General features: G+C 46.7%; 1 long non-coding RNA gene across 1 annotated transcript; it reads left to right on the top strand.

Annotated features, from left to right (window-relative positions):
- The first annotated feature begins 20,565 nt into the window (after positions 1–20,565).
- Positions 20,566–26,130, top strand: LOC119388670 (uncharacterized). Its single transcript, XR_005182777.2, has 3 exons — positions 20,566–20,652; positions 20,819–20,906; positions 25,844–26,130. It is a non-coding gene; the product is annotated as an uncharacterized LOC119388670 (long non-coding RNA).

A 26,130-nucleotide genomic window follows, 5' to 3' on the forward strand; every position in this document is an offset into this window, starting at 1 on the left:
CAGCAGGGTACAAACTCCTGTAAAGTGGTACCGGTAAAACAATGTCGAGAAGGTCTCTATACAACCTTTTTCGTTTTACTCCCGCTAGATATTCGCTAGAGAAACGTGCCAATAAAAAATTGCATGCACCAACTACTTCTTTTAGATAACCATAGAGCGCCCCATGCACATAGTCCGAGCTGACAACGAGTGAAGGTAAAACTCTTCCAAGCCTCAGCTGAATAACTGCACGTAGAAACGGGTCTCTTGTGTCTCGCAGAAACATAAAACACGCCACGAAACGCAGATCCTCCGCGTGGCTAACGGCGAGCGTTATATACACACCCTTTACGGCTGGACGGACTCAGAGACGGCAGGCGCTTATAAGCGTTTCTTCATTACCAGCGAGATGGCGCTAGGAGCGCGACGCGCGCATTTAAAAGTCGTCGGCGAGCTTCTGATATTTGCGCAGGGAGAACCTTGCCCTTCCGCTGTCTGCTCGCGCGGTTTTCTCGTGGTGAGGGGAAGAGGGATGTTTCAAGCTTTCACCGTGATGTCCGCGCTCATATTACGGAGCGTACGACAGTCACTCGAGCCCAAGGGACGCCGCTAAACGAACAAACAGAAGATAAGCGCGAACTATCAAGTGTCACAGCTCGACACTTGAAACACGCTAGTTTCCTTCGCTGCTTCGGCCGCCTTTGCAATAGGAGTACTGTTCAAACTGAGAGTGTCTATTGGCGAGCCCCACTTCGTTTAGCATTAGTTTCTTGCTATCGCATTCACTGCTTCGCCCTTGCGGCGAAACTGTGACTTTTTTAATAAAGTTGTTACCACCACTATTTCAAAGAACGAAACACGGGGAACGGTGAGGGGTGGGTATCGAGCGCAGCATCCAGTGTACGTATATGGTTATGCTTTAACATTTACAGGGTCCCTTATGCAGGAGGATTGAAAGGTGGGCCAGTTGGTAATTCATTTTCTTCGTTCAGCGAACTTTCGTCTAAAACGACACAAAGGCGAAAGCTATCTTCTTGTTGTTCTTCTCAGTCGATGTATTCATGCTGCCCTGCCTCCTCCGAAAACATTCTGCACCTAACGAGGTTTTGCACTGCCTCGAGGATCTGAGGCCTTGAAAGCTTTCGGCGCATCTCTTGGTTTTGCACTGCCTCCATGATCGACCCACCTTTGACCAAGCGACCATGTCGTGTGATGACGTCCTAGTGACAGCATGATTATGTCATAGTGATGTCATGATGACGTCATGATAACGTCATAACTATTGACGATCTGTTACGTTATGATGAGGTCATATGCTGACTTCATCACGTGATGATTTTTTGCATCACTCTTGTTGACGCTGCCGACGTGGGACGCCGACGATCCATTTTCGCGGTTGTTGATGCATCTACGGCTTCCGCCTTAAAACACGCAGTAATATTCGGTCGAGTAACCTTGATTTAGTATTTACCAGCACAAACAGTGGCTATCTCAGAATCACACATATAAGCACATGGTGTCAAATGTCAAAGTACGTTCCGAAATCGCTTAAGGACTTCCGACAGCCGTACTGGTACTGTGCCCGATCAAGTGCGCAGATTCGGTATACTTGCGCTGCATATTATGCATTGCCTACTTTGTGTCAAATGCATGGAAAATGCTGAGAGGAGAAAAGGCAAACAGAACAAAACGGCTGTTCAGTTACTGGTACCATCTCGGACTTAAAACGATCAAGGTTGCTTTTGAAATGGCGAGTGATGTGGTGTGCCGCCTGTGGTATTTGAGAGACATGCAAACGTGAGGTGCTAACCCCTTTGAGTACAGGTTGAAAGAAAGACGCATGTTGAGTGCGCAGAATTCACGTGCCTTGAAACACAAAGTTCGAGTGCGTGACGGAACGAACTCTCGCGTAATACATGATTAGAAGGCGTAAAACAAAAGTCACAGTTTCACCGCAAGGGCGAAGCAATGAATGCGATAGCAACAAATTGTAGTGTTATACGAAGTGAGGCCGGCAGCTAACTGTTTTGTGTCCGATCTCGCGTAACTACAAAACGCTGGCGTAAGAAAATACGGAGGCTCCGGGGAGAGATGCTCTCCGCATAGTCACTTCGCGTTGAGAGCGCAACACGTAGAAGGGTATACGAGCCTCCCGCTGTGATGGCTGTCGAGATAACGCGCGCGCCAGCGATCGCGACCGCGCCCTTAGATTCAAACTTCAAAGTTGCTGCTCGCGCGACACCCCCTCCCCTTTAGCGTCTTTTCATGCTTGTTAAAGACGGGCGGGGCGTTTCCTGTCTGCTTCGACGGCAGGCCTCCCGAGCGGGGTGATGTTATCGCATACACCCTCCAAGCGACTGAAATTGGCCGGCTCGTTTGGTCTCAGCTTCGGCTGCGTTCGTCGCCCCCGCTCGCGCGCTTTTACCCGCGGTAGAACACACGATGCGCGGGGGGATCTTATCAATTTGGACTTCATAAGGAACATGACGGCGACAGCGACGGCAAAAACCAGTCGAGACTGTCCATATAATTGCTATCGCAATAAAAACAAGAAAACTGCGTGAGTCGTTCGCTTTTAAAGTTAAACAATATTTTACTATCACCATTCATTATACCGCATTCGAGATGGTATCTTTGCGGCACGAAAGCAAATAAATAATTTTACGAGTTCAAAACATGAAAAACATACAAGTCTTACATTAAAAAGCATATTTCATGAAACTAAAGACGTGCAACAAAATCTTTATATAGCACAAAACATGCGCGAAAACGCTCTCCACTGCGAAACAACATTCATGTATCAGGAGGTGCATGCCACATGGATGAAGGAATGACCGTTTGCACCTTTTGTAACTGTCCAGTAGTGATTTCATTTGTTATTATTCAATTAAAATGCACAGCCCTCCAAGTGGCTACGCAGTAATTTGCAAGAAAAATGCACCGCGACTGATCGGTGGAACACGGAGATCTACGGCACAGTCAGCAGTGCCCGTACGACGGCACGGAGTCTCGAACCAAAAGCCGATGCAGACGGGCGCCGTAGCCCAGTCCTTTTGCGAGCGTCAGGTTTTTGTCATCCCCCTATTGCGACGGCATACGACTGTCCCACATAAACAAGTGCCAAGCTAGTAATTAAAAAGTCAGTTAACGAGTTTTCGCAAATTAGTTCTCTTAACGTAAGTTCAGCTGAGGCAAAATGTTTCCGCCTCGACGTAGTGTTCGTGTGTGAACATGGAACTTACTGTCCTACCATATTTCTAAAAAAAATCTGTATTGCCAACAAAAACTTTCTGTATATATACATAAAAAGCGAAAACATTTCGGTGGGGGAGGGGGTTGAACATCCCCCACCGCAACCTCTGGCCGATGTGGCAATCAAGTACCAACCCTTACACCTATTTTCTGCCTCATAGCAGCATGGGCATTTAAACTGGTTATCATTCATACCATTCGTCTATATTATTCCTTCTCCTCGCCCGTAGTCCCTCCCCCTTCCTCTCTATCTATCTATCTATCTATCTATCTATCTATCTATCTATCTATCTATCTATCTATCTATCTATCTATCTATCTATCTATCTATCTATCTATCTATCTATCTATTTAATTCGTCTGTATATGTGCCGAATCTTTCGCTGCCTCTCGACTCGCGATTAACGCTCATGCGAGATCAGTGCGAGATCTACCGATGAGCGATGCGATGCGAGCAACAGCGGCATGTCCCGGTTGGCCACGAACAGCTAGAGCCGGTACATGTTTATGCCTTCGCTGGTCTCGATACGGCTGTGGCGATAGACCGGGCTGTGGCTGAGGTGCCGTTTTCCGTCCTGCCATATGTGCACCTCGAGTCCTGACCACACGCCCACAGTTATCACCGCCAAGTAGAACACGACCACCACAAGCATTCCGGGAAGGTTGACGGCCATGACAGCTTCTGCCCTTACAGCTTCAGAACGCAGCTGCAGATAACCTGGAGCATGAATATATAGTTTCGCGAAGCGGCTTTGAGTGTTGTTGTTGTTGTTGTCCTCTCCTCATGGCACATACCCGATGGAGGCGAACGGTCGAGTAGTTGGTGAATTCTTCCTATATTTTCTGCATGGTGTAACTCCTTGCTTGTTTTTAAGTATTGAATTAAAGTGCAATTATGAGTAATGAAAAATTTATTGCCCGTGAAATTTAGCAAGAGATTCTTTTAGTAGAAATAATATATTCCTGAACAGCAAGGAAAACATCCCTGTGGCTGTACCCCAGGTAGTGGCCCCAAAAGAAAGAAGAATGGGTTCTGATAATGGAATCAACAGAGCACTACTTTTAGGGGCGAAGCTCCTTAAGGCGGCACCCGTTCGTCCCTCGTAGTCGTCGTGTTCGTAGTAGTGAGTAACAAGTCTTACGCTTTGACCTCCAAGGTGGTGCCGGTGGGAGATTTCTCCTGTGCGTTGTTGAACAATAAAAAATTCGCAGCGTGCGCGTTAACTAAAAGCCGAATTCTTCTGTCTATCATTCCCCATTAGCAGCCATTGGCATGTTCCAGTAGGAAACGTTAGTAGAAGTAGAAGTGTAAGTGTTAGCTAAAAGCCGACTTCTTCTGTCTCTCATTGCCATTAGCAGCCATTGTTTACCTCCAAGGTAGTGCCTGGTGAGATTTCTCCTGTGCGTGATTAAACAATAAAAATTTTGTTCAAAACGCCGTTGATTGATGAAATAAACCAACGAAAGACGCCAGATGTTTTGTAAAAGCAGAACGAAAGAACGCCAGATGTTTTTCTTAAAGTGTAGTAGTAGTAGTTGCATGTAGCCACCTCGCCCGATCGTCAACGGGCGAGGTGGACCGGCAACGGCGCGAGGACCCTGCCGTACGAGAGTTAAATCACACTAAAAGACATACTTTGCGGGCGATACACTCTAGTGAGCTTTCAACTTTTCGTCTTAATGTACATGATAAAGAAATTATTTCTACGAAAAACGCAAGGCACACCTGAGCAATATGTTTGGTTTTGGGACGCTAAATGGAACCATGAGGCGATGCGAAGCCGGAGCACTTGCACGATCGCGTTCCGTTGGCTTTCGTTGGGCATGCTACCGACCTCGCGTCGTGGAACGCGCGTCCTGTCTTCCCTCTAGCCTTGCCTTTAATTCGCACAGGGCGAGCGGGGAATGCGGTCGCTCTTGGCGCTCTTTCGCTCGGGAGCGGACTTCTTCCTTGCATTTCACCGATCACAAGTGATAACGAAGGGATCACGTAAACCAACAGTACAATAAAAGTTTGATGTTTAATATATACACGATGTTTCACACTCTTTATATTATGTACTGGGCGCATTTCACGGAAGAGTTTCACGGTTTACAGATGATTCCCTCCGTAGCTTCGCCCCACTCATCATCATTCACCCCGTGGATATGCTGTGATTTTTTATCATGTCACAGATACAGATTACTCATAAAAAGACTTCTTGATATCCCATTCACTAGCCTGGGGATGCACTTCACAATTGACAATGTGCTTACCTTCGGTGCTTCAACTCTGGGCTTCAGCCACAGAAATGCGTTTGATGCCGTGTGTAGCTACCTTCACGAAACAAAACGAATACGGCTTTAAATTGCCGCTTGTATGTATTATTATAACAGAAAAAAAAGTTTGATATTATTTTTATTATTATTGTGCTTCTTCTTCTTATTATTATTTTTATTCTAATTCCTATTCGGGAAAATGATTAAAATGTCTGATCTGTATGTTTAAAAAACTATTATTGCACTCTTTCATTGATGCGTACGTGTTTTTTTTTGTATATTCATTGCTATTATTTATTTATTCTTTTTATTGGCATCAGCATTCAATACTCAAAATATTAAAAAAAAATTTTTCGTAAGTTAACTTCTTGGCCAATCCCCCTGAGTGGGTATGAGCCATGCAGTAGAGGGTACTACTACTACTACTACTAATTCCAGGCCCAGCTTTCGAAGACGTGGTGCTAGTATTCTTTCCCTGAATGTGTTGAACCAGCGACCTGATATGAAAAAATCACCAATCGTTTCTTCCTGATTACAGAAGAGGCACGGGGAGGAGTTCACTAAACCTGATCGATGGAAGTAAAAATTGAGGGAAGTAACGCGGCAACAAATTTTTGTTATGGCAACTTCCATCATCCTTGTTTTAGATAAATCGCTGTGCCAAGAGAATAGAATGTGTTTATACTCTGGCTGTCAATGCCGAGTTTAATAAGCTTTTTCTGATTTTAAATATGCGGAAACGCACCGTCGTGATGTGAGCTGTTGGCGGGAAAACAGGAATTACCGGTGCGGTCAGCGACGCCTCTGCAAGACCATCCGACATTTCATTGTAAAACAAGCCCTTGTGGCCAGGTACCCAGATTAAACGAATACACTGAAGATGCGCGGAGACCAGTATTTTAAAGAGCTTCGTTATAGGCGTGTCACCGGATGTGGAAAGCGAAGAGCACACAGACAATGAATCGGTCATTGCTGCCGCTACAGGAATTGAAGTACTTAACTCGCGTAAAGCCGCTACCAATTTTCTTCGCTTTTTCTTCGTCGCCTCCCACGCGCGCTCGAGTGTCCTTGTTCTTGTTCACCTATTAACTGCGGCTCACACCCGCTGCGGGGGATTGGCAAAGAATCTAGGGGTTTTATAAATTTACATGAAACGTAAGAATAGGCTAACTACTCGCCCGTATGATTTTTTTTTTTGTTCTGATAGTCACGCAGCTTCTGACAAGTGAGAAGGTGCAAGAATGAAATTTTATTTGACCAAATGCAAGGACAGAGCGTAGGAGTAACTTGAGCTCAAGCTCACAAATCTCTCTCTGGAAACGAAGCCGCGCGTAACATGGCTCTAGTTATTACAGACCGAGCCTTTGAAGTGACTTCGTTGATAATGAGAGGAGAAAGCCCTAGATTTGTAAGAGTGGTTAAATACGCAGAGAAATAGAGACGAAGTGGAAAGGTAGGGAAGCTAACCAAGCTTTGGCTCGGTTGGATGCCCTACACGTGTGGTCGGGGAAAGGGACAATAATAGATAAAACGAAGAAGAAAGAAGAAGAGTAAGAAAGAGGAGACATGAACAGTTAGCGTGAACACACAACACGAACCCGCGCTGGAAGTTCACAGACGCTCGTCAAGTCCGCGGTCGTCTTCAATGAGCACAACAGGGCTTTCGTGGCCTCGCGCATGCGCGAAATCGTGGGCCAAGGCGCCAGTATCTTGTTTTCAAAAAGTGGTCTTGCATCAAGAGGATGGATTTTGGCTCCTAGAACACGTCGTTGAGTCTGGTAGGATGGGCAATGGCATATAATGCGCTCAGTCGTCTCCTCACAGCTGCACTAGCTGCATGTCGCACTGTTGGCGATTCCAATGAGACAAGAATAGGCACCAGTAAGTCCCACGTTCGACCACATGCGGCACAGCAAAGTTGCATCGCGACGGGAGATTCCGGATCGAAGTCGCAAATTAAGGTCGATCGAATACAAGCGCCAGTTGGAGAAACCCTGTGCATTCCGTTGTGAAAGTGTGATGTGACGAGCAAGTTACTGCAGTTACCGCGCTGCGTTCGTTCTAGAGATTAGCAGTACTTGATCTTACGCATCGACAGTATAGGGCTGGGGTAATGGGCGCTGTGGTTCAATGAGTCCAAGAAGTGCTTACTGGGCATAGTTGGCATAGAGTGCCGACACGGCGCAAACACAAGGGGGGCAAGGATCGAGGGCGGCCCCGTGGCAGTCTTGAAGCATAATGTGTGCGTGCGTGCGCACGCGCGCGCGAGTTTGTGTGTGTGTGTGTGTGTGTGTGTGTGTGTGTGTGTGTGTGTGTGTGTGTGTGTGTGTGTGTGTGTGTGTGTGTGTGTGTGTGTGTGTGTGTGTGTGTGTGTGTGTGTGTGTGTGTGTGTGTGTGCAGCGCGCGCGCGAATATCGCTCTGCTGTGCACGTATTGCAAGCGCCGCTATACGTAATGTGGTCAGCGATGTTATTTTGTGTATAACAGTACCTTGTATTATCTATCAATAATAACATTAACGGCGGTCTGCACACGCTACGCAATCTGCTCGCAGTATGCCTGCATCTTTAGGCGCTGCTACCGGGGCTACACACTAGGACTCAATGAAGCGAGTTCGCCAAACACACACGCTTCAAGTGCGTTCTGCAATGAGTTTCACTAAACGTTCCTGTGTGGCGGCTATGAGAGACGTCAGTAGTAAAGTTCACTCGATTAAAAGGTACTAAGTTCGCTGAAAACATTTACGAGTAGCGCAAAAAAACACAGGCCCGTCCTGTGCTCCTGTACCTTTACTGCCCTTGTTCTTCGCCCTACTCGTCAATGTTTTCAGCGATAAACCAACTGGCCCATTCCAAAGTTTTATTGCACTGTTTGACTGTGATGCAAGGGCATTAAGGAGAAGTCCTCGTGTTACACGGGCACCGCCTATCTCCAAGCGCCGTCTTGCTTGATGGAGAGTGAATGCCACTGATATGAGTTTCGATCATCATTGCGTTGTGCCGGTGATATTTCGCAGACGTGATCGGAACCTACCGATCTACGAACTGCGCTTTCTTGTTTCAGAGCCTAAACCAGATAAGCAGCCGTTAAAGCGGTCCTTGCTTTTTTTTCTGTTTCGGATTTCATCGGCAGCACCTAACTTACGCACTGCAAATTTCCGCAACCAGCGAGAAGCTCCCGAAGCCTGAATAAACCAGGCATAAAATGCGCAACGATAAACTCATCGCGGCTTTTCTTTCGCAAGATTGCAAGAACGAATTAACACTTCGAGTTCACTGAAGACGAACGTCGGTGATCCGTAGATAGCTTGCAATGGCTCGCCAACAGTCGGGGTTTAGCGCGTCAATTTGTGTGACGTCATCCTTCCAGCAAATCACGGAACGCCGAACGATGCCCGTGAGCACGAAATACTTTTCCCTCAGACGAAGCTCGGCAGAAGCTTCCTCAAGCCGCGCTTCGTCGTCCGACATTCCGGCGACTTCAGTCAGGTGGCTCGTCAGGCAGGACCGTCCGGAGAAAAGCTCGAAACACTCCGCGCTGTGCCTGTCCTCCCGGCGTTGCAGGACGAACTCCACGGCGCGGTTAAGTGCGGACTTATTCCTTCGCACCGACTCGAATATGTCGGACGGGACGCGGGTGTGGTTGCCCGCCCAGCATTTGAAATTGACGATCAGCCTGTTAGACGACATTCCCTGAGCGACTGAATCCATGAACTGACCAGGTTGTTCGACGTGCAGTATGGCGGAGATACTCGTGATGGAGTTGTTGCCTGACAACATGTCCGAAAACGCTGCCATGGTTTCCTCGGTAGCAGCCACCCGAAGGGTCATGTCAACCTCGGCTATGGCTGCGTTGACAGTCAGCGCGTGCAAAATCTCGTTCGCAGATTCCCCGTTCTCGATTTCGATGCAGAGGAGCTTGATGTATCGATTTTTCTTCAATACCTCGCATAGAAGAGCAACCTTAGCGTCAGGATCGTGCTTGACGTCAACGGTCAGGCTGCTGACCCGCTTATTGGAGGCTAGTGCATTGAAGAGAACGCTGAGGGTTTGCAGCGACAGCTGACCGGTCTCCGGCAACCAGATCTGCTCGGGGCTCCGTTGTGAAGATGCCAGCACTGGTGACAGGATTTTGAGATAAGCTTCTGTCCAGGGTCCAAGCTGCACACGGTCATAACACTCGTCTGCAAGCAGCTGCTGTGCCAGAGATGTTCTGTAAAAAGGACCGAAAGGGCGGCACGCTGGCAAACGTTCACCAATAAGATACAACGATACATACAAGATATACACAAGTAGCTACAACGTCACAGATGGAAGGACAAGCAACAACTGAGAAACGGGGATGCGCCGTTGCATATGTCTGCCCTAGTTCGTGAAATGCAAAACGTGCTAAGTCATCGCCATTTCTCTAAAAAAATGTAGTTCATCATTCAAACGATTTGGACGTTACAATTTCAGTGCAATACGAACGAGAAGTATGTCATGTTAGCTCTGCACAGACGCAAATAATAAACAAAGTGCGGTGAGCAAGAACTTGAACACGCACCTTTCTTCTTCGGAACCCATGACTCCCGGGAGCATCAATTTCTTCAGACTCTTGTTAACCTGCAGAGCCTTGCACAAGACTGAAACATCGGCCATGGATATGTTCCCGCAGTATATGCGAAGAAAGCGCAGAGTGCTATTCTTGGACAGGGCTTCCGACCACTGGTCCACTCCTTCGCATTCCTCGAGAAACACTGCTCCCATATAGAGCGCCCTGAGGGTGCTGTTGTTCTCCAGAGCAGATGCTACGGCTCGCATGCAGGCGGCGTCTATGAATACGCAGCAGTGCAGGGAAAGTTCGTTAAGAGATTCGTTGACTCGGAGTGCTCTGAACAGTTCTTCGATGGAGCCGCGAGTCTCTACGTACAGCGAGAGCTTCGTCAAAGTGCTATTCGATTCGAGAGCCCGAGCGATGACAGGAACTTCTCCCTGAAGGATAGGCTGGGCAGTGACTTCCTTCAGGGTTGTCGAAACACGCATTAGGCTCACCAGAGCGTCCATGTCGGGCATCCTGCTCTTATTGTGAGGCGACTTGAGTGTGAGTAACTCGCAACCGACGAGGTTTTCAACCATCTTCAGTCCATCACGTCTCTTCGGACTGTGTTCGCATATGTGGACCTTCTTCAGGGTGTGGCGGTTGCGCTCCAGAAGCACATCTATTTCGGCAGCGAAATACGAGTTGGTTTCGGCAGCGTCGATGAACAGCGTCTCGAGACCGATGACGGTGTCCATGCCTCTCAGATCCAGATTAGCACTGGAGCTCTCGGTGATGTTCAATAAACGGAGTGTGCGACCAGCCAGGGTCGATGAGTGAGGGCGAATGTAGATAGGGAAAGACGGCTGAGCCATGGCAGCATTGGCGCGGATGGCGCACTTAACGTCCAGCTCCTGAATGCACGGGTGGTGACGCAAGAGCCACGAGACAAGAAACGATGCCTCACGAGCGGCGATCTCGGGGTCTCTGTCCACTTCCACGTTGGTCATGTGGCGTAGAAGCAGTGTCCCCGGTGTGGTCTCTACTAACTCGAACGCGAGCCCGAGCGTCACCAGGTTCCACGCCTTAAGATCGTCAAGCAGCCAGCAGGTTCCCTCGAAGCTCGCCGCACCGCACGGCTTGTCGAAAACCAGTTGTCCCTTCCACAGGTCAGTGGGTAAGACGCCGTAATCTTCGCCATCTGACATCCTCTGTACACGCGACGTTGGGGCAACGCGTAGCTGCAGGGGCTGACTGGTCAAGGATGCGGTAGTGTCGATGTCGTCCGCACTCATTGCTTGATTAGCTCCCGGCTAGGTGGCTGGGCCCGCTACAGTGAATTGATAATGATGACGATGTCCTCTTCCTGATGGCGCTCACCCACAGAGGAGGATGGGCCAGGAGCATTGCTCGTGAATCGGGTGGCAGGAAAGGGGGACAAAGAAAATAAGAAAAACAAAGAGCAATTTTGTAAAGAAAGGAATATTTCGGAGCCGTGATTTTTGGGGTTTTACGCGCCATAATATAATTACAAGGCGAGCCGTAGTGGGAGACTTCGGGTTAGTTGTGACCACCAGTGCTTTTTAAGACGCACCTGAATGAAAGCAGACCGGTGTTATTGCATTTTCCCGCCATCGAAATGAGGCCGCCATAGTGGGGATTCGAAACCGGTGGCTCAAGCTGGGCAGCTCGAAAGTTTACTTGTTAAATGACGAAAAAAGGCGAAGACAATAAAATTTGCAGCGTTGTGCTTTTTGTGGCCTTCGTTTTTCCTCGCATTAGTTCACATTGCGCCACATTAGCCCGCTGTCTAGCGCTTCATACTGCTATATTTCCGTTTCAGACATGTCATACTTATCAAGTGTTGTCGTTTCCGATGATTCCATTAACTGAATTATCGCAGTGCAATTTCTACGAATTAGAGAGTTGGAACGTATCGATACACGCATCTTAGATACTATCCTAGATGCTACTTTTGGTACCCTGCGTCTGTCTCATTATACGCCTGGCGAGACATGCATCAGATTCAGTGTTTCCAATACAAGGTACGAGCTACAATATTGTGCTATCCCTGCATCACCTTCCGATTAAAGTATAAAAGGTTTCTGAACAGCGCTTCTCAAGCTGATGCTGATAATACTGAACGACCTGAATAAAAGTAGGGCAGCAACATTATTTTATTTTTCTGTATGCGTTGCCACCGTACTGTATGCGTGCGGCTCCTTTCGCGCAAGTTCCGATGCCGTTATAGTGCCCTTATTGAAGTTTCGCTTGCGCTGTGCTTTGTCGAGAAGTCGGAGGAACTCAGCATTGGGGTTGTCTTGCGCCTAGTGGCTTTTATACGTCAGCGATTTGAAGCATCGCGTGTATGAAACTTGATTTACGTGTACAGGCTCGTCCATTTTCAGGGTGAACACTGCTCAGCGGTGTGGTGTTCCGCGGAGCGCCAGTGCATGCGGCGCGGCTGCGCATCAAAGTGAAGCGGCGTAGGCGCACAGAGACGCGGCGTTCTTGCTGTGTGAAGGCCCGACCACACGTACCCGTTGCAGCGCGTCAACGCGCGACTATTTGACGCGGCGCCGCGCCCTCTCCCTATGGAGAGAGAAGGCGCGCGGCTACGCGAAGCTGCGCGCCTTCTCTTCCCATAGGGAGAGTACGCGGCGCCGCGTCAAAAAGTCACGCGTTGACGCGCTGCAACGCGTACGTGTGGTCGGGCCTTTACACAGCAAAGCAAGAGCGGCGCGCTCTAGCTGGGCGCCTCCGCGACTTCGCTTCGATGCAATGGCGCTCCGCGGAGCGCTGCCACGCCGAGCCGTGTTCACCCTAATAGTGAACGAGCCTGTACATGCGATGACACTGATGTATAGGTAAAGAAGTGTTACATGCCAGTGGCGTAGCCAGGGGAGAGGCACACCGGGCCCGTGCCCCCCTCCCCCCGATTTTTTTTTTTTTTTTTTGCCAGGGCATGCAAGCTCAAAATGACACTCTATCCCATTTGCCTGCCCGACCTCCACTTCAGATCAAGGAGGTGCCCCTCTCCCGAAAAAATTTCTGGCTACGCCCCTGTTGCACGCATACCATCAGGTTAAAAAAAGAAGACTGGTAACAGCTGTAGGGCGGCGAAGAGCCGAAGGTATGTCATGCGCCTTCTGGTTCTTATCGCTTTGCTTCCACCGCTTTCAGAATGTCGATATTGAATGTACGCTCACGGTGCGCACTACAGTTTTTGGCATGCGCATTATTGTTACGTACTTCGTATCTACTTGTACAGCTACATCAGACGACAGCGAAAAGCACACACACCACCACGCATCTGTCTGGATGAAACGGTTGTTTTTATTTTATTTTTACGTTTTAACTACCTCCATTGTTCACTATCTTGCCAAGTATACGTTGTTTTTGCTGCGGCACTACGAAAGTATGCATCGGGCAGCGTTTCGGGCGCTTACGTGAGATAATCGAGTGAACCGAGTGAGAATAATATTTGTGGTGGAAACATAAGACTTGTTGATTTTGCATGGCTTTCGGTGGAAAAGAGCGCTATGGACGCGGCCAAACGATTTCAGGCACAGATGAAATGAAGAACGACGCTGTGTTTACTTGCTCTAGCTTGGTTTACTTGCTACAAATGCCCTGTCGTCATTTCTTTGTGCCTAAAAATTGTGTATATTCCCATATTGATCTTGCCCACGCGGGCACAATTATAACAAACAAGAACGCACAAGCGAAAAAGATGTATGATAACACTGACAAGAGCGCTTTTTGTACTTGAGGACCCAACTCTATGCTTGAGAATAAGAACGTACCTGCACAGCTATTCCCAACAGAATGACGCACGTTTCTGCGGGAAAAAAAAATCCGCTACTTACTCGTTATATTGTAATCCCAGAATATTCACCCAGCAAGACTCTCGGTTGACGTGCACTTCTGAGAGTCAATGATATTCAAAACGGTCGGAAGTAATATAACTTGTAGGTGGCCGAAATATGCAATAAACGTTTAGAGCAATCATGGGTAAAAAAGTTGGAGCAATTCCCCTCTGTGAAGGTGAGTGACCAGCGAGCTCACGCGAGCACTCCTGTCTCGGCTCTCGTCGACGATCTTCGTAAGTGCACTGCTAGTGTTCTCACATGCGCGGTCGACCCATACTTGCTACGCAAGACCGCACCAGCGCAGCGCCTAGACTCGACTGATACGACCAAAACACGTACGAAAGGCGTACCGCTCCACTGAAGCTATATCTGCACCTCGCTAGGTGTAGCGCAGCCTCCGGGATCGGCCAACCTTTGACTGATTCACGATGTGAATTGATGACGTCATCATATGACGTCATGTAGTGGTGTCATTATGTGACTTCAATAATAATATAATAATTGTTTGCGTTTTACGTCCCAAAACTACGATATGATTATGAGGGACGCCGTAGCGGAGGGCTCCAGAAATTTCGACCACCTGGGGTTCGTTAACGTGCACCTAAATCTAAGTACACGGGCCGCAAGCATTTTCGCCTCCATCTAAAACGCGGCCGCCACGGCCGGGATTCGATCCCGTGACCTGTGGGACAGCAGTCGAGAGCTATAACCACTAGGCCACCGTGGCGGGCATGTTGGCATCATTAACTTTGGTGACCTGTGACATCATGATGACGTCGTTATGTGACATCATCGCTTGCTTGGAGGATTTCATGTTTGTTTTTTTTTTTCTGTTCATGGCCGGACGCCGCAAAATCAAGCACATGTTCCATTTTCAGCTCCGTTCTAAAAACCGAGGAAGAGATAGACAAATCCAGGGTCACTATACAAGGATAGGTATGAGCACAACAGAGAAATGTAGGCTCAAATGAGGAAGTTGAAGAACGGAAAGAGACAGCCAGAGTGCTATGTACGCAACAACACCTTACTAGAACAAAGATGCTAGATGGCTATTTGTTAGGGCTGTGCGAATATTCGAAAATGGCTAATAACGACTAAAATAGCGTTCTATTCGATTCGGTACTCGAACCGAATAGGGCACATTAGAAATACCGAATATTTTTCGAATAATAAGACATATGAAAAAAGCCTCAAAGGAACAAAACATTGGAACAGAAGGGTTTATCATTTTTCTTTTTAATGGTAAAATTACGAAGATGCATAGAGCCAAAGGTTTTGCGGGATTATCGACGCTATATTGGTCACAGGATGAAGGCGTTTTTTGCTAAAAATCCAATGCCGCCAAAGCGAGACAATAATCAATCCACCATCTTCACCATAGAATTCATGATGATGTTGACTCAGGAATATTCTTTTATATTTATATAAGAGTTTGATTCAAATGAAAAAAGTGCCTTGAATACTGTATTCACAGCTGTATTCAACCTGTAGTTTAAAAATATTTCTGAGGTTCTGATTGCTGCTGTATAAGAGCTTGCTCAGTATTGGGGGTTTTCTTTTTTTTTTGTCGGCTAAAAGTAATCGTAATGTTCATTTGTTAAAGTTTGTGAACATCTGTTTCAAATAAAATGTTGCGGAATTCTCGGACTGTTTCGAAAACGGTTACGTTACCATTCTAGGGCGGCCTTGAAAATGGCTGCCTCACTATTCGAAAGCTATTCGAATACTATTCGAATACTATTCGAATACTGTTCGAAAACTATTCCAATAGTATTCTATTCGTATTCGATTCGGTTCAGAAGTACACTATTCGCACACCCCTACTATATGTCGCCAGCCCGTTCCAAAGCGGATGCTAACAAATTTCAGCATCCCTATCAACTTCAGGAATTGTCACAAGCAAACGGGACGAAAGCGATGACAAACTGACTGGAAAGACTGAAAACTAAATATACCGCGATTAACAAGTGCGGCATGACAGAAGGCGAAAACTCTGATGAACACAGAGCCTAGCGTTGTCGATTTATGCCGTGGTTGGCCGGTATATGTGGAAAGCATACTGGAACCTACCTACCTACCTGTATTGCTTTATTTGCAGTGATAATGATGCACATGCATTTTTGATTTCTCTGGTTGCTCCATTGTTTGTACTCGCTTCGAAAACGTGTACATGCATGCCCAATGCGCATTGGAGTAAGAGCCTCTGTCAGGCAATATGGCCTTTAGCTCTTACTCCTCTTTCTGTATCAGAAAGAAAGAAATAAACTTCAAACTTCAAACACACGCTATAGCAACACGACGAGGCGTGTGCCTACTGCAACAAGAGCCGAAAGCAGTTTTCATGGATGGATGCAAAATTTTATTGAAAATGCAGAGGCGCGCTGCTCAGCGCGCAAGCCAAAATATATTCTCAGAAAAATCCATTGCCAATGTTCACAAGTGCAGTGGAATTCAAAACAAACTCAAGCATTGAGTGGCCAGCAGTCGAGATGAAAGAGATGCTTATGGTATTGATAAGAAATAAATCGCGGCAGTTTCGGGCTTGGAATGGAAAGCGCTGCAGGGCAAAGGTAATTGTAAAATATAGCAGAATAAAGGCTTTAATGGAGAACGAAGGCATCAAGGTAAGAGAGATAGGCAACTTTAATGCGTATCGACTAAGCCCTATGCATTCATGTGAGCTAGGAGATTTAATAAAACTTCTGTTGGGCCTAGATGGTACATAGCTTTACATAAAACGGCTGCTTGGGCGAGTTGGTTCATGATTAAGACAGATTTACCAGTGCAAAAAAGACAGGACGTTTAGGAAGGACACACACACACAGCGCTGCAGCGCTATGTATGTGTGTCCTTCCTAAATGTCCTGTCTTTTTTGCGCTGGTAAATCTGTCTTAATAGCTTTTAAGGTGAAAACTTGAGCGCAAACCAGGATGGACACAAAGAACAGATGAGACAAGCACAGCGCCAGTGCTTGTCTCATCTATTCTTTGTGTCCATCCTGGTTTGCGCTCAAGTGTTCACCTTATGAGCTAGGTGAACTCTTGTTTCACGACGACCACCTCTCGGGACTGAGCAACACAGCCTTTCAAGGCCGCAGAAGCAAGTTCCTGTCAAGTCCACAAGTGGTGGATTCTCTGAACAATCACAATATACGATGCGATCGAGGTCGAATGTTTTTAGGCCGTCACACAGCCTCTCGTTTGGTTAAACTACCCCTGGATGTATGTGGGTTGGCTTGGAAATGCGTGTCTGGAGTTTCCTCGAGATCGCCTCTATCTCCTTGCAGGCTTTTGAAAAATGCCACATTTGTGCCAGATATATAACATCCTTACAAGATGAAGCCTATTTTGCAACGCGGGCAGCGCGACCCTGACGGAGGACGAACACTACGCAAGCGCTCGCACCAACTCGCCCAGCTTGCCGTTTTAATTAAGGTGAAGCAGAATGGATTACTCTGTGTTTAGTGAGCACTCGGCATAAAGTGTCAACGAAAGAAGCATGTATACAGTTGCAGTGTGGCATACATATTACAGGAGCCACCGTTAAGTTTTCTCGATGGCTTAATTTGAAATCCGAGTAACTTGTGGTTATATAAGGACGTATACTTGCAACTACCTTTCCCGCTGGTATGGCACACCCGGTCTAAATTTTGGCTGGGTTCACTTTAGCTATGACAACAAGGTCCATCCGCAGATTCGACTTCGACCGTGGCGGTCGCGCTTCGATGGAGGCAAAATGCTGGAAGCCCGTGCACTGTGCGATGTCTGTCACGTTAAAGAACACAGGATGGCCAAAATTTTCGGAGCCCTCCACTACGGCATACCTGGGGATCCGTGCTTTTGGGTGTTTATTTTTCTAGAGAATCGGCGGGTGCTTATCGAAGTTTATACTTTTGGCGGAAATTCGGCGTTTATCGAAGTTTATTTCTCGTAAGTCCCCAATTCTCCGAAATTCAGAGTTTCGCATTATTCTCGAAACCCCAAAATCTTAGATCAATTCATATCTGAATACTAAAACATCAAAACACACGAAGCGTATATTTTTTTCTATAATGTTTGAATTGCACAAAAACATATACGCACAAGCGAAATACTTCAACACATAACACCTGTACTTGTGCGTTTTCTCTTACTTTTTTGTTGTATTTTTTTGTGTCAAAGTGTTGTTACCACTCCCCCTCTGTAATGCCTCTGGCCCTGAGGGGTATAATAAAATGAAATGAAATGAAATGAATAACAACTTTTTCTTAAAGCTTATTGTAAAATACGCAGGCATACTTTGGGAGGTTGCTGTCAGTGATCGAAGCGCGCTCCTTTCAATTGACGACTTTCAGCTTTGAAAATGCCCTTTCAGCGTTAGCGCTAGAAACAGGATGAGCCAGAAGACGCAGCGCGCAGCGAGAAAGCACTGGCCACTGGACATTGTGAAGTCTCCAAAACGACAGGGGTTCAACAATGTTACATATTTCATAGCACTGATAGTTCGCAAGATCACTCAGGAACTGGCTCATGTTGTCAGTTTCAAGAAGCACTAATTGAAAAATAGGCGCATACGTTTCGAACACGCAGGGCAGCTCATGCTTCACATTTGGATTCACAATTTGAACGAAGTACCAAAACGATTCTTTGGTGTACTGGAGTTGATCGCACAGGTTCCGCTCAGATGTCTGTCTCCACTTCTCGGCGACAGCAGCGTAGTATCCGTGAAAATCTGCGACAGTCGTTAAGCGGTCAGTCTCGTCAAGGAGGTCCAACAGACTTGCGACATCTGATGCGAAGACCTCGGTTGGATCACGCCATTGACTGATGAGTGCGTGCAAACGAACCCCCAGTATGGGATAAACTTGGTGTACCAGGGCACTCTCTGCCTCAAGTTCCTTAATGATTGCGAGCAGGGCATACGAATGGGTCTTCAGAAACGTCATCTTAACGAGTAAGTCGTGCACAGCTTCAGGCGATGAAATAAGACTGTTGAGCTTCTCACACTTCGTTCCCTTGGCTTCGTCGCTTCTCAAGAAAGACAAAATGGCGCGCCAGTAGTCCAAAATGTCTTCTAGAGCTTCATGAAAAGAGAAACACCTCGATGGACAAACGGTTTCCAGCGACTTCATGGACATGCCCACGGCCAAGCACACAAGACCAAACTTGCGGCGCAGCTCCCGCGACGACTTCAACAGGGCAGGAAGGTGCACAACAAAATCGTGAACTACGTTAAACGAGCTTGTCTTGATTCCATCCTCCAGAGCGTTGTTGAGTAGGTGGCACAGATCTTTGAAGTGAAGCGTCTTGAATTCGGGGTTGTAGAGTTGCAAGTCCTTGTGGAGCTTCTGCATCTAGGAAGCTGAGTCGTAGCACAATACAGCTACGTCGCCTAATACAGCTACGCGCGGTAAACTTTCATTCGGTCAAACCAGATGCACCAATGAGCGCTTAGAACTTGCCCTTTCAATAAAGAACGAAACCAGGTCACATTGGCCCTTGAAATCGGAGTTTATCGGATAAATCGGAATTGTAAAAAATTTTACCGGCGAATGTTTATCGGGTTTTTTCGGATAAAACCGAAAGCACGGAGCCCTAGGCATACCCCATAATCATCTCGTGGTTACGGAACGTAAAACCCCAGGTATTATTAACAAGGTCCTTCGGGTTTTTACTCCTGTGGTACACCACGCGAGCTGTCTCCGCGAGGATGAAAGCCAGTCGTTTGATTTGCCTAATAATGTGTTAAAATAGCGGAACAGTATGTTGTTCACCCGTGGAACTGATGAAGAGTAAGTGAGTACCAGCTTTGTTTGGGAGGTAGTCTCGGATACCGGTTTCGGTTTCTTGATTATGTCATTCTGGTTCACTTGCGAGCACTTAGTATAGCATGGTAAATAATGTTTTCTTATTAATTTTCGTCTGATAGGGCATGGCTTGGTTGATCTGAGTGTTTATAAAATTCCTGGATGCCGGTGCATATTCTGCGATAGCGGTAAGCCTGAGAATGTGGAATGCCCGTTTTACAATTTCGTGGGTCGCTGCCATTGAAACGTAAATACACTTGCCGATCTGTAGGCTTTTTGTGGAGGTTTGTTGAAAGGTTCTCATCTTTGCCCGAAAGAATAACGTCCAAGAAGTTAATGCCAGTCTTGGAACAATTATGCGTAAGCTTTATTGGTGGACAGAGCGCGTTGAAATATCATATAAACCGAGGAAGGCTTCCCTAATTGTGGCCCCGTGCCGTAAATATGTCGTCCAATAAGAATCTCCTGCAATACAGGCTAAAGGTTTCAAGGCGCGCCCCTGAATAAACGGGATTTCAAGAGATACCACAGAGGTGCTCACAATGTTTGGGGCCATTTTTGTGCCCACTGCAGTGCCATGGAGGAAGCGCTTGCCATAAAACTTGCCATAAAGATATTTATATCGAAAAAGGGATGAGGCGAATGCCCCGAAGCTTATGTAATGCTCTTGTTGCGACCCTTTTATTTCCAAAGCGCTTTCATAACATCGACCTTGAACCCACACTATAGTGCGATTCATATAGCAACATGTACAGGTACTACATAAGGCGCCAGCGAAAAGCGTATCCGCCGGCATCCATTCGTCTGCATGAATAACCTGTTTTTTTTTTTTTATCTTATGCTTTCATTTTCTGTATTGTTAAGCCCCATATTGCCTAGCATATACGTCTTTTTCACTGCAGCATTATAAAAGCCCTACTCAGCCCTCGTTGTTGCATTGTGTGGGATCAAGCCCCGACCTTTTGCCGCTTGTAATCGTCGAGCAAGGTAACAAACGGCGTAATATTGCTCGCCAACAACTTGTTGGCGCTTATACTGTGTTCCGTTCGTTATCGTGGAGGGGTCGCTTAATTCTTTGTCGGTTACACTTTCTCTGACAAATTGCTTCAGTTTTGTCTCATTGTTAACGAACGAATCTGTACCTTATTCATAGGCACCTTACCGGTTGTTCCGACAGGTGAAGAACATGAACGGCAAACACATCATCTTAGCTCTGGCTGTTACGGCTGCGCTTTTGTGCGGTAAGTCCAAATTGGGGTATATACAAAACTTTCAACACACGGCTAAATCGGACGTACGTACCAATGTGTATTTTCTTGCAGGTGTACAATATTGAAACTGAACTCAGAACCGCAACACGTTTTTTTAAGAGAATCGAAACTGCTTCTGCAGCTACTTTCAAGAGCAATATGCTAATAGTGATTTCGGCAGATAATGACTTTATGTGGAAGGGATGTATTTCGTTGAATTACGCGAGAATATGCAACCAAGGAGAGTTGACATTCTAGACGCAAGTATCCAAAGCAGACGATTGTATATGGAACACCGAGTGCTCATTTCGACTGAAGCTTGCGTCAACGCAGCAGGTATTGTTTGTCCATGTAGAAATTCCACCATCACGAAAATGTACACGACACGCACCACGCTAAAGCACACTGTTTTCCGCTTAACCTTGGCGAAGTCGCATTTGAGATGAGTGTGAGGAGGGCTGTAAAGCTGAAGGAACCTTGCTTCTGGGAGAAATTTTTATCGAGGAACATTTCCGTTGTACCTGATATAGCCAAACGTTAAAACGCCCTTCCGGAACAGGCGAGGAACAGACGAGAGCACGCCGCTGTGCTCCTAACTCATGCGCAGAAGACACCTATAGGACATACCGGGTGTTTCAAGAAATGTGTCCGAAAATCCAGAAAATAAGGGAACTGCGATACCTTTGGCATTGCTTTTTCTGTGGCGGCAGACATCTTAAGATGACTAGAAACATATTAGGTATGGCATTATTCACAGAATTTATATTAAATAACGTTTTAATCAGAGGAGATAGGTATCTGGGTCGTATGGGAGAATCGAAGGCCTTCCAGCGAAGAGCGCATTGCCGCTTTGAGATTTTCAGAAAGTGGGCACAAGGAATTTTAGCAGAGTGGTGAAATCCGACCAATTTCGCCAGCGAAACCGAAAACTAAACGCCGTAAAGCGCAATAGTCATACTCCTCCGAGACATCCAGAATGAGCGATAATCGTTATAATCAATGATCGAGGTACTTCGCCAGGTGGATGAGCGGGCTGCGCTTGCCATTATAACCCCACACGTAGGCTCGCCAATGCAGAAGACCACAGCAATCGTTGTCGAAAACAGTGACGCCATTTTGGTCGTCTGCTATGCTGTGGCACTTGGGCTCAGGACACAGGAGGCGAACGGGATAAAAAGAAACTGTGCCAACAGCGGCTGACATCGCAGATTGTTATTCCATATTCCTCATTCAGGATCGCAGAGAGGCTTCTTTAGAAGACCGAGCCTTCCTTCGATTTCAGCAACTGTTAAGTTGTCTCAACCTCACCTACATCGCTTTACTTTCGTGCAATCTTACGATGCTTAAAGGGGTGGTGCCACCAAATTTGTGGCTTGCGCGTTCTTTGCTGTAAGAGTTTCCTATAGCTCCAGGAAGCATGATGCACGCACCACGATTCGTGTATTCTCGCTAAATAATTTAATATCGCCTTTTGATTTGGACAACTTTCGGTTTCGGTTTCTGGGCGCCGAGGTTGGGCAGTGACGTAGAAGTGTAGGAGGCGTGGTCACGTGACCACACAATGCTGTGACGCACATAGCCAGGAAGCGATCGAAACTCGGCGAGTGATGTAGCAACCGATGCTTTGCCGGTACTATAGTGAACTAGAATATATTTTAGTTCACTACAGCCGGTACGTAGGTTGCAGAAGTGGCGGAGGTCCGGAGGTCACTCACGTTACTACAGCAGATTTGGTGTGACGTCACTACAACTTTCGTTGCCCATCCTACAGATCTACGTCAGCGTTGGCGCGTTAGCGATGGGTTTCGATCGGGAGAATGAGCATTTAGGTACACTTTGGAAGTGAATTAAAATATATTCTAAACGTTTGCTGTGTCCGACCCTTCGTGTGGAATGTCCTTGCATACAGAGGAAACCCACAACAGGCTTGTTATAGCCTCGAAATTTGATGGCACCACCCCTTTAAGCATTATTCAGAGCGTACTACCTTCGAAAGTGGCTCGTATTTTGAGGTTACGCTGTCAAAAAAAATAACGCTGGCGGACAGGGCTTAAAGCAAGGGGGGTCCGCGAGGGCACCCCCCCCCCTTCCATTCTTTAAGGAGGGGCCTGCCCCCCCTCCCCCCCCCCCTCAGCAGTCCGATGGTGGCACTGCGGCACCCATTTGACAAGTGCTGGAGTTGAATTATTTTGGCAGTAGCGCTTTGTGCGGGGAAATTATACTCTGCATGCAATTTTTCGAATAATGATTAAATCGCGAATTCTTGATTGACGGGGTGTCAGCAAAACAGAAGAAAACAGGTATCGTCGTACTGCTGAATGCAATTCACTGAACACCAAGGGCAACGCCTCCTGAAAGCACGTCTTGGTACAGCATACTGTTTCACGAGGCACCCGAGTGTGAAGCTACCTGCTCGTGAATCAGTGATGGTTCACCTTGGTCTGTTTAGATTGCCACTCAATTTTCATTCTTTTATTTGTTCGTCACAAGTCTGTAATTGCAAATACGCATGTATTTTGCCTACTTTATTAGGCAAGTGGTAGTGAAAATAAAATATAGCATTGTCGTGCCTGAGGTTCTGAATCCAGTGAGTCAACTAATGTTACTTATTTTGAGCTTACATATCTGTAATTAAGCCTTTAAATCTCGGGTTATTTTTGAGAAATCGTTCCCGAAATAATTTCATTTAGTGCTTGATTGAAATGACACGTTGTATGACTGCCCCAAATACATTCGGAATAATATATGTATTTGTATAGCATTCATAAGCATTTGTCCAGTTCTAGAGACAGCTGGCTTCACTGTACTGTGATCATCGCAAACAAATATATATATATATATATATATATATATATATATATATATATATATATATATATATAGTGAAATATCGTTGATACGATTCTGCATAATACGTTTTTGCTTTTATTCCCGGCCAACATCCCTTGGAAATAATGCATTTTCATGCGTTTAATACGATCACATTTTTGCCCAAAATTGGATAATACGACCGCGAAAGTGGATCTTGACCGATATATCTAGAAATTCTGCGTTTATTCTTTGGTATGCCAGCTCGCACCGCGTTCCAACAACCCACGATCTGCGCGTTGCGGAGCCGCTGAGGCCACTATGTAAGTATGTATGATCTATATATATATATATATATATATATATATATATATAATATATATATATATATATATATATATATATATATATACACCCTCCAATCAAGGGAGACTTTAAGCCCTGCTGGTGGAGGACAGCTCCTTGTGCTCCTAATTGGAGCATTGGAGCGATACTTTTCAACTGCTGCAGTGCGTTTCTGGGCGCTCATGCGTAGCGTTTGTTCGGCAAGCGCTTGATTATCATGGTAACTATATGGCGTGATGGGATAGCTCACAGGGATCTTTATGCACTCGCCTAAGTCGACTCGAAGGCGAAAGCCATCCGGTGCGGCTATTTCACCGTCAACTTTCCTAATTAATCATATTTATTAACGCGAAAGCTTTAGATGCCTCTTCAAACGCGAAAACTGGCCGTCGGCGTCCCGCGGCGTCGGGGACAACACGAGTGATGCAAGAAATCATCATCACGTGGTGACGTCACCATGACGTCACGTGACGTAGCGTCACATGACGGCGCCATCTCATGGCATCGTAGCTTGGTAAAAGGTAGACCGATCATGGAGGCAGTGCAAAACCAGCTGAGGTGCCACCTATTAACCACGTTAGGTGCACAAAGCTTTCGGAGGGTGGCGGGGCAGCTAAGAAAATGATGGCTTTCGCCTTCAAGTCGTCTTTGGTGAATGCATGAGGGACCCTCGAGTTTCTTTTTTATTGTTCCTTGGTCATTCAGGTTTCGCATTTTAATTAATTACGTTAAATTGAATTCAGATCAACATTAATTGCCCCTAATTACGTTCAATAACATTCAATTATTTTTAAGTTACCCTAATTGTTCCTAATTAATGTCTCTTCACGCCTAATTACCCGTAATTACGTTCGATTCACTCCAAATAACTCGTCATTACTTTCACTTACTCCCAATTCGCTAGTAATTACTCTTCCGTGCTTTAATTGACGTTCTGTGTCTCGTATGACGTCTTCCGATTATCGGTACTACTGGTGTTGTCGAATCCGACGGTCACTACTCCCGTTTGATAAGGCATGTAAGGTTTTCGCCTTCATAACTAAGTATAACAACAATTACTGCGGTTTTACGTGCCAAAACTACGATATGATTATGAAGCACGCCGTCGTGGGGAACTCCGGATTAAATTTCGACCACCCGGGATTCTTTAACGCACGCCTAAATCTCACCACACGGGTGTCCTTCGCATTTCGCCCCCATCGAAATGCGGCCGCTGTGGTGGCTGGGTATCGAAGCGGCGCCCTCACGTCTCGCAATAACGGGCAACTCGAAGCGAAACAGGCGTTTGTAAATTAGACGAGTTTCTCAGGAGAATCCTAACTTTTCGAAGTTCATCGTAACCTTGTTAAACGTTTTCATGTTTTTTTTTTAAAAAGAAAAGTAGGAGTGGGGGGGGGCGGGGACAGTGCCATAGGCGTGCGCAGGGTTCCCCATTAGGGGGGGGGGGGCAAAGGTTCTTCACAGCGCCCCCCCCCACCCTACTAAGTCAATGTATGGGGCAGATTTTGCGCCCCCCCCCTCTTATGTGATTGGGGGGGCGGCCCCCCCCCCTAATCCGCACGCCTATGCCGCACGTCCGCACGCCTATGGACAGTGCTATGGACTGAGAATGTCAAGGTAATTTAATGCGTCTCTCGCACGTGGTTCGTTATGCCTTGCATGAAGTCTGGTCTTCGTGTGCGCTTTGTGCAGCAGCCTTTCGCATTCAAATGTTACAGAGTGTGTAACATATGCTACCGATTCTCAACACATTCTTTACCGTTTCTTTTCCGCAGTGAGCTTCGCCATTCCGGCTGTCGTAGTGGTGGAGCCCAGTGCAAGAGAAGCGAGTTCCTGAGCTCCCGGTGCGGCGCACAATTAAGAGAGGACGCTTATGTCACGTGTGAGACATCACGATGGTGCAGCAGCCATGTGCTATGCATGATGCATGTAATAAAGCTTCTGACGCAGTATGACGTTTGCATACATTGTCGTCCACAGTCAATTGCAGCCTAAGATTAAATGTCAGCTTCGCCAACAAAACTGCGGCTCCCCTGTCCTCCACCGCTGCGAGACAGTCGTA

Source organism: Rhipicephalus sanguineus, chromosome 4 (genome assembly GCF_013339695.2).
Source record: "Rhipicephalus sanguineus isolate Rsan-2018 chromosome 4, BIME_Rsan_1.4, whole genome shotgun sequence".
NCBI classification, from domain to species: domain Eukaryota; kingdom Metazoa; phylum Arthropoda; class Arachnida; order Ixodida; family Ixodidae; genus Rhipicephalus; species Rhipicephalus sanguineus.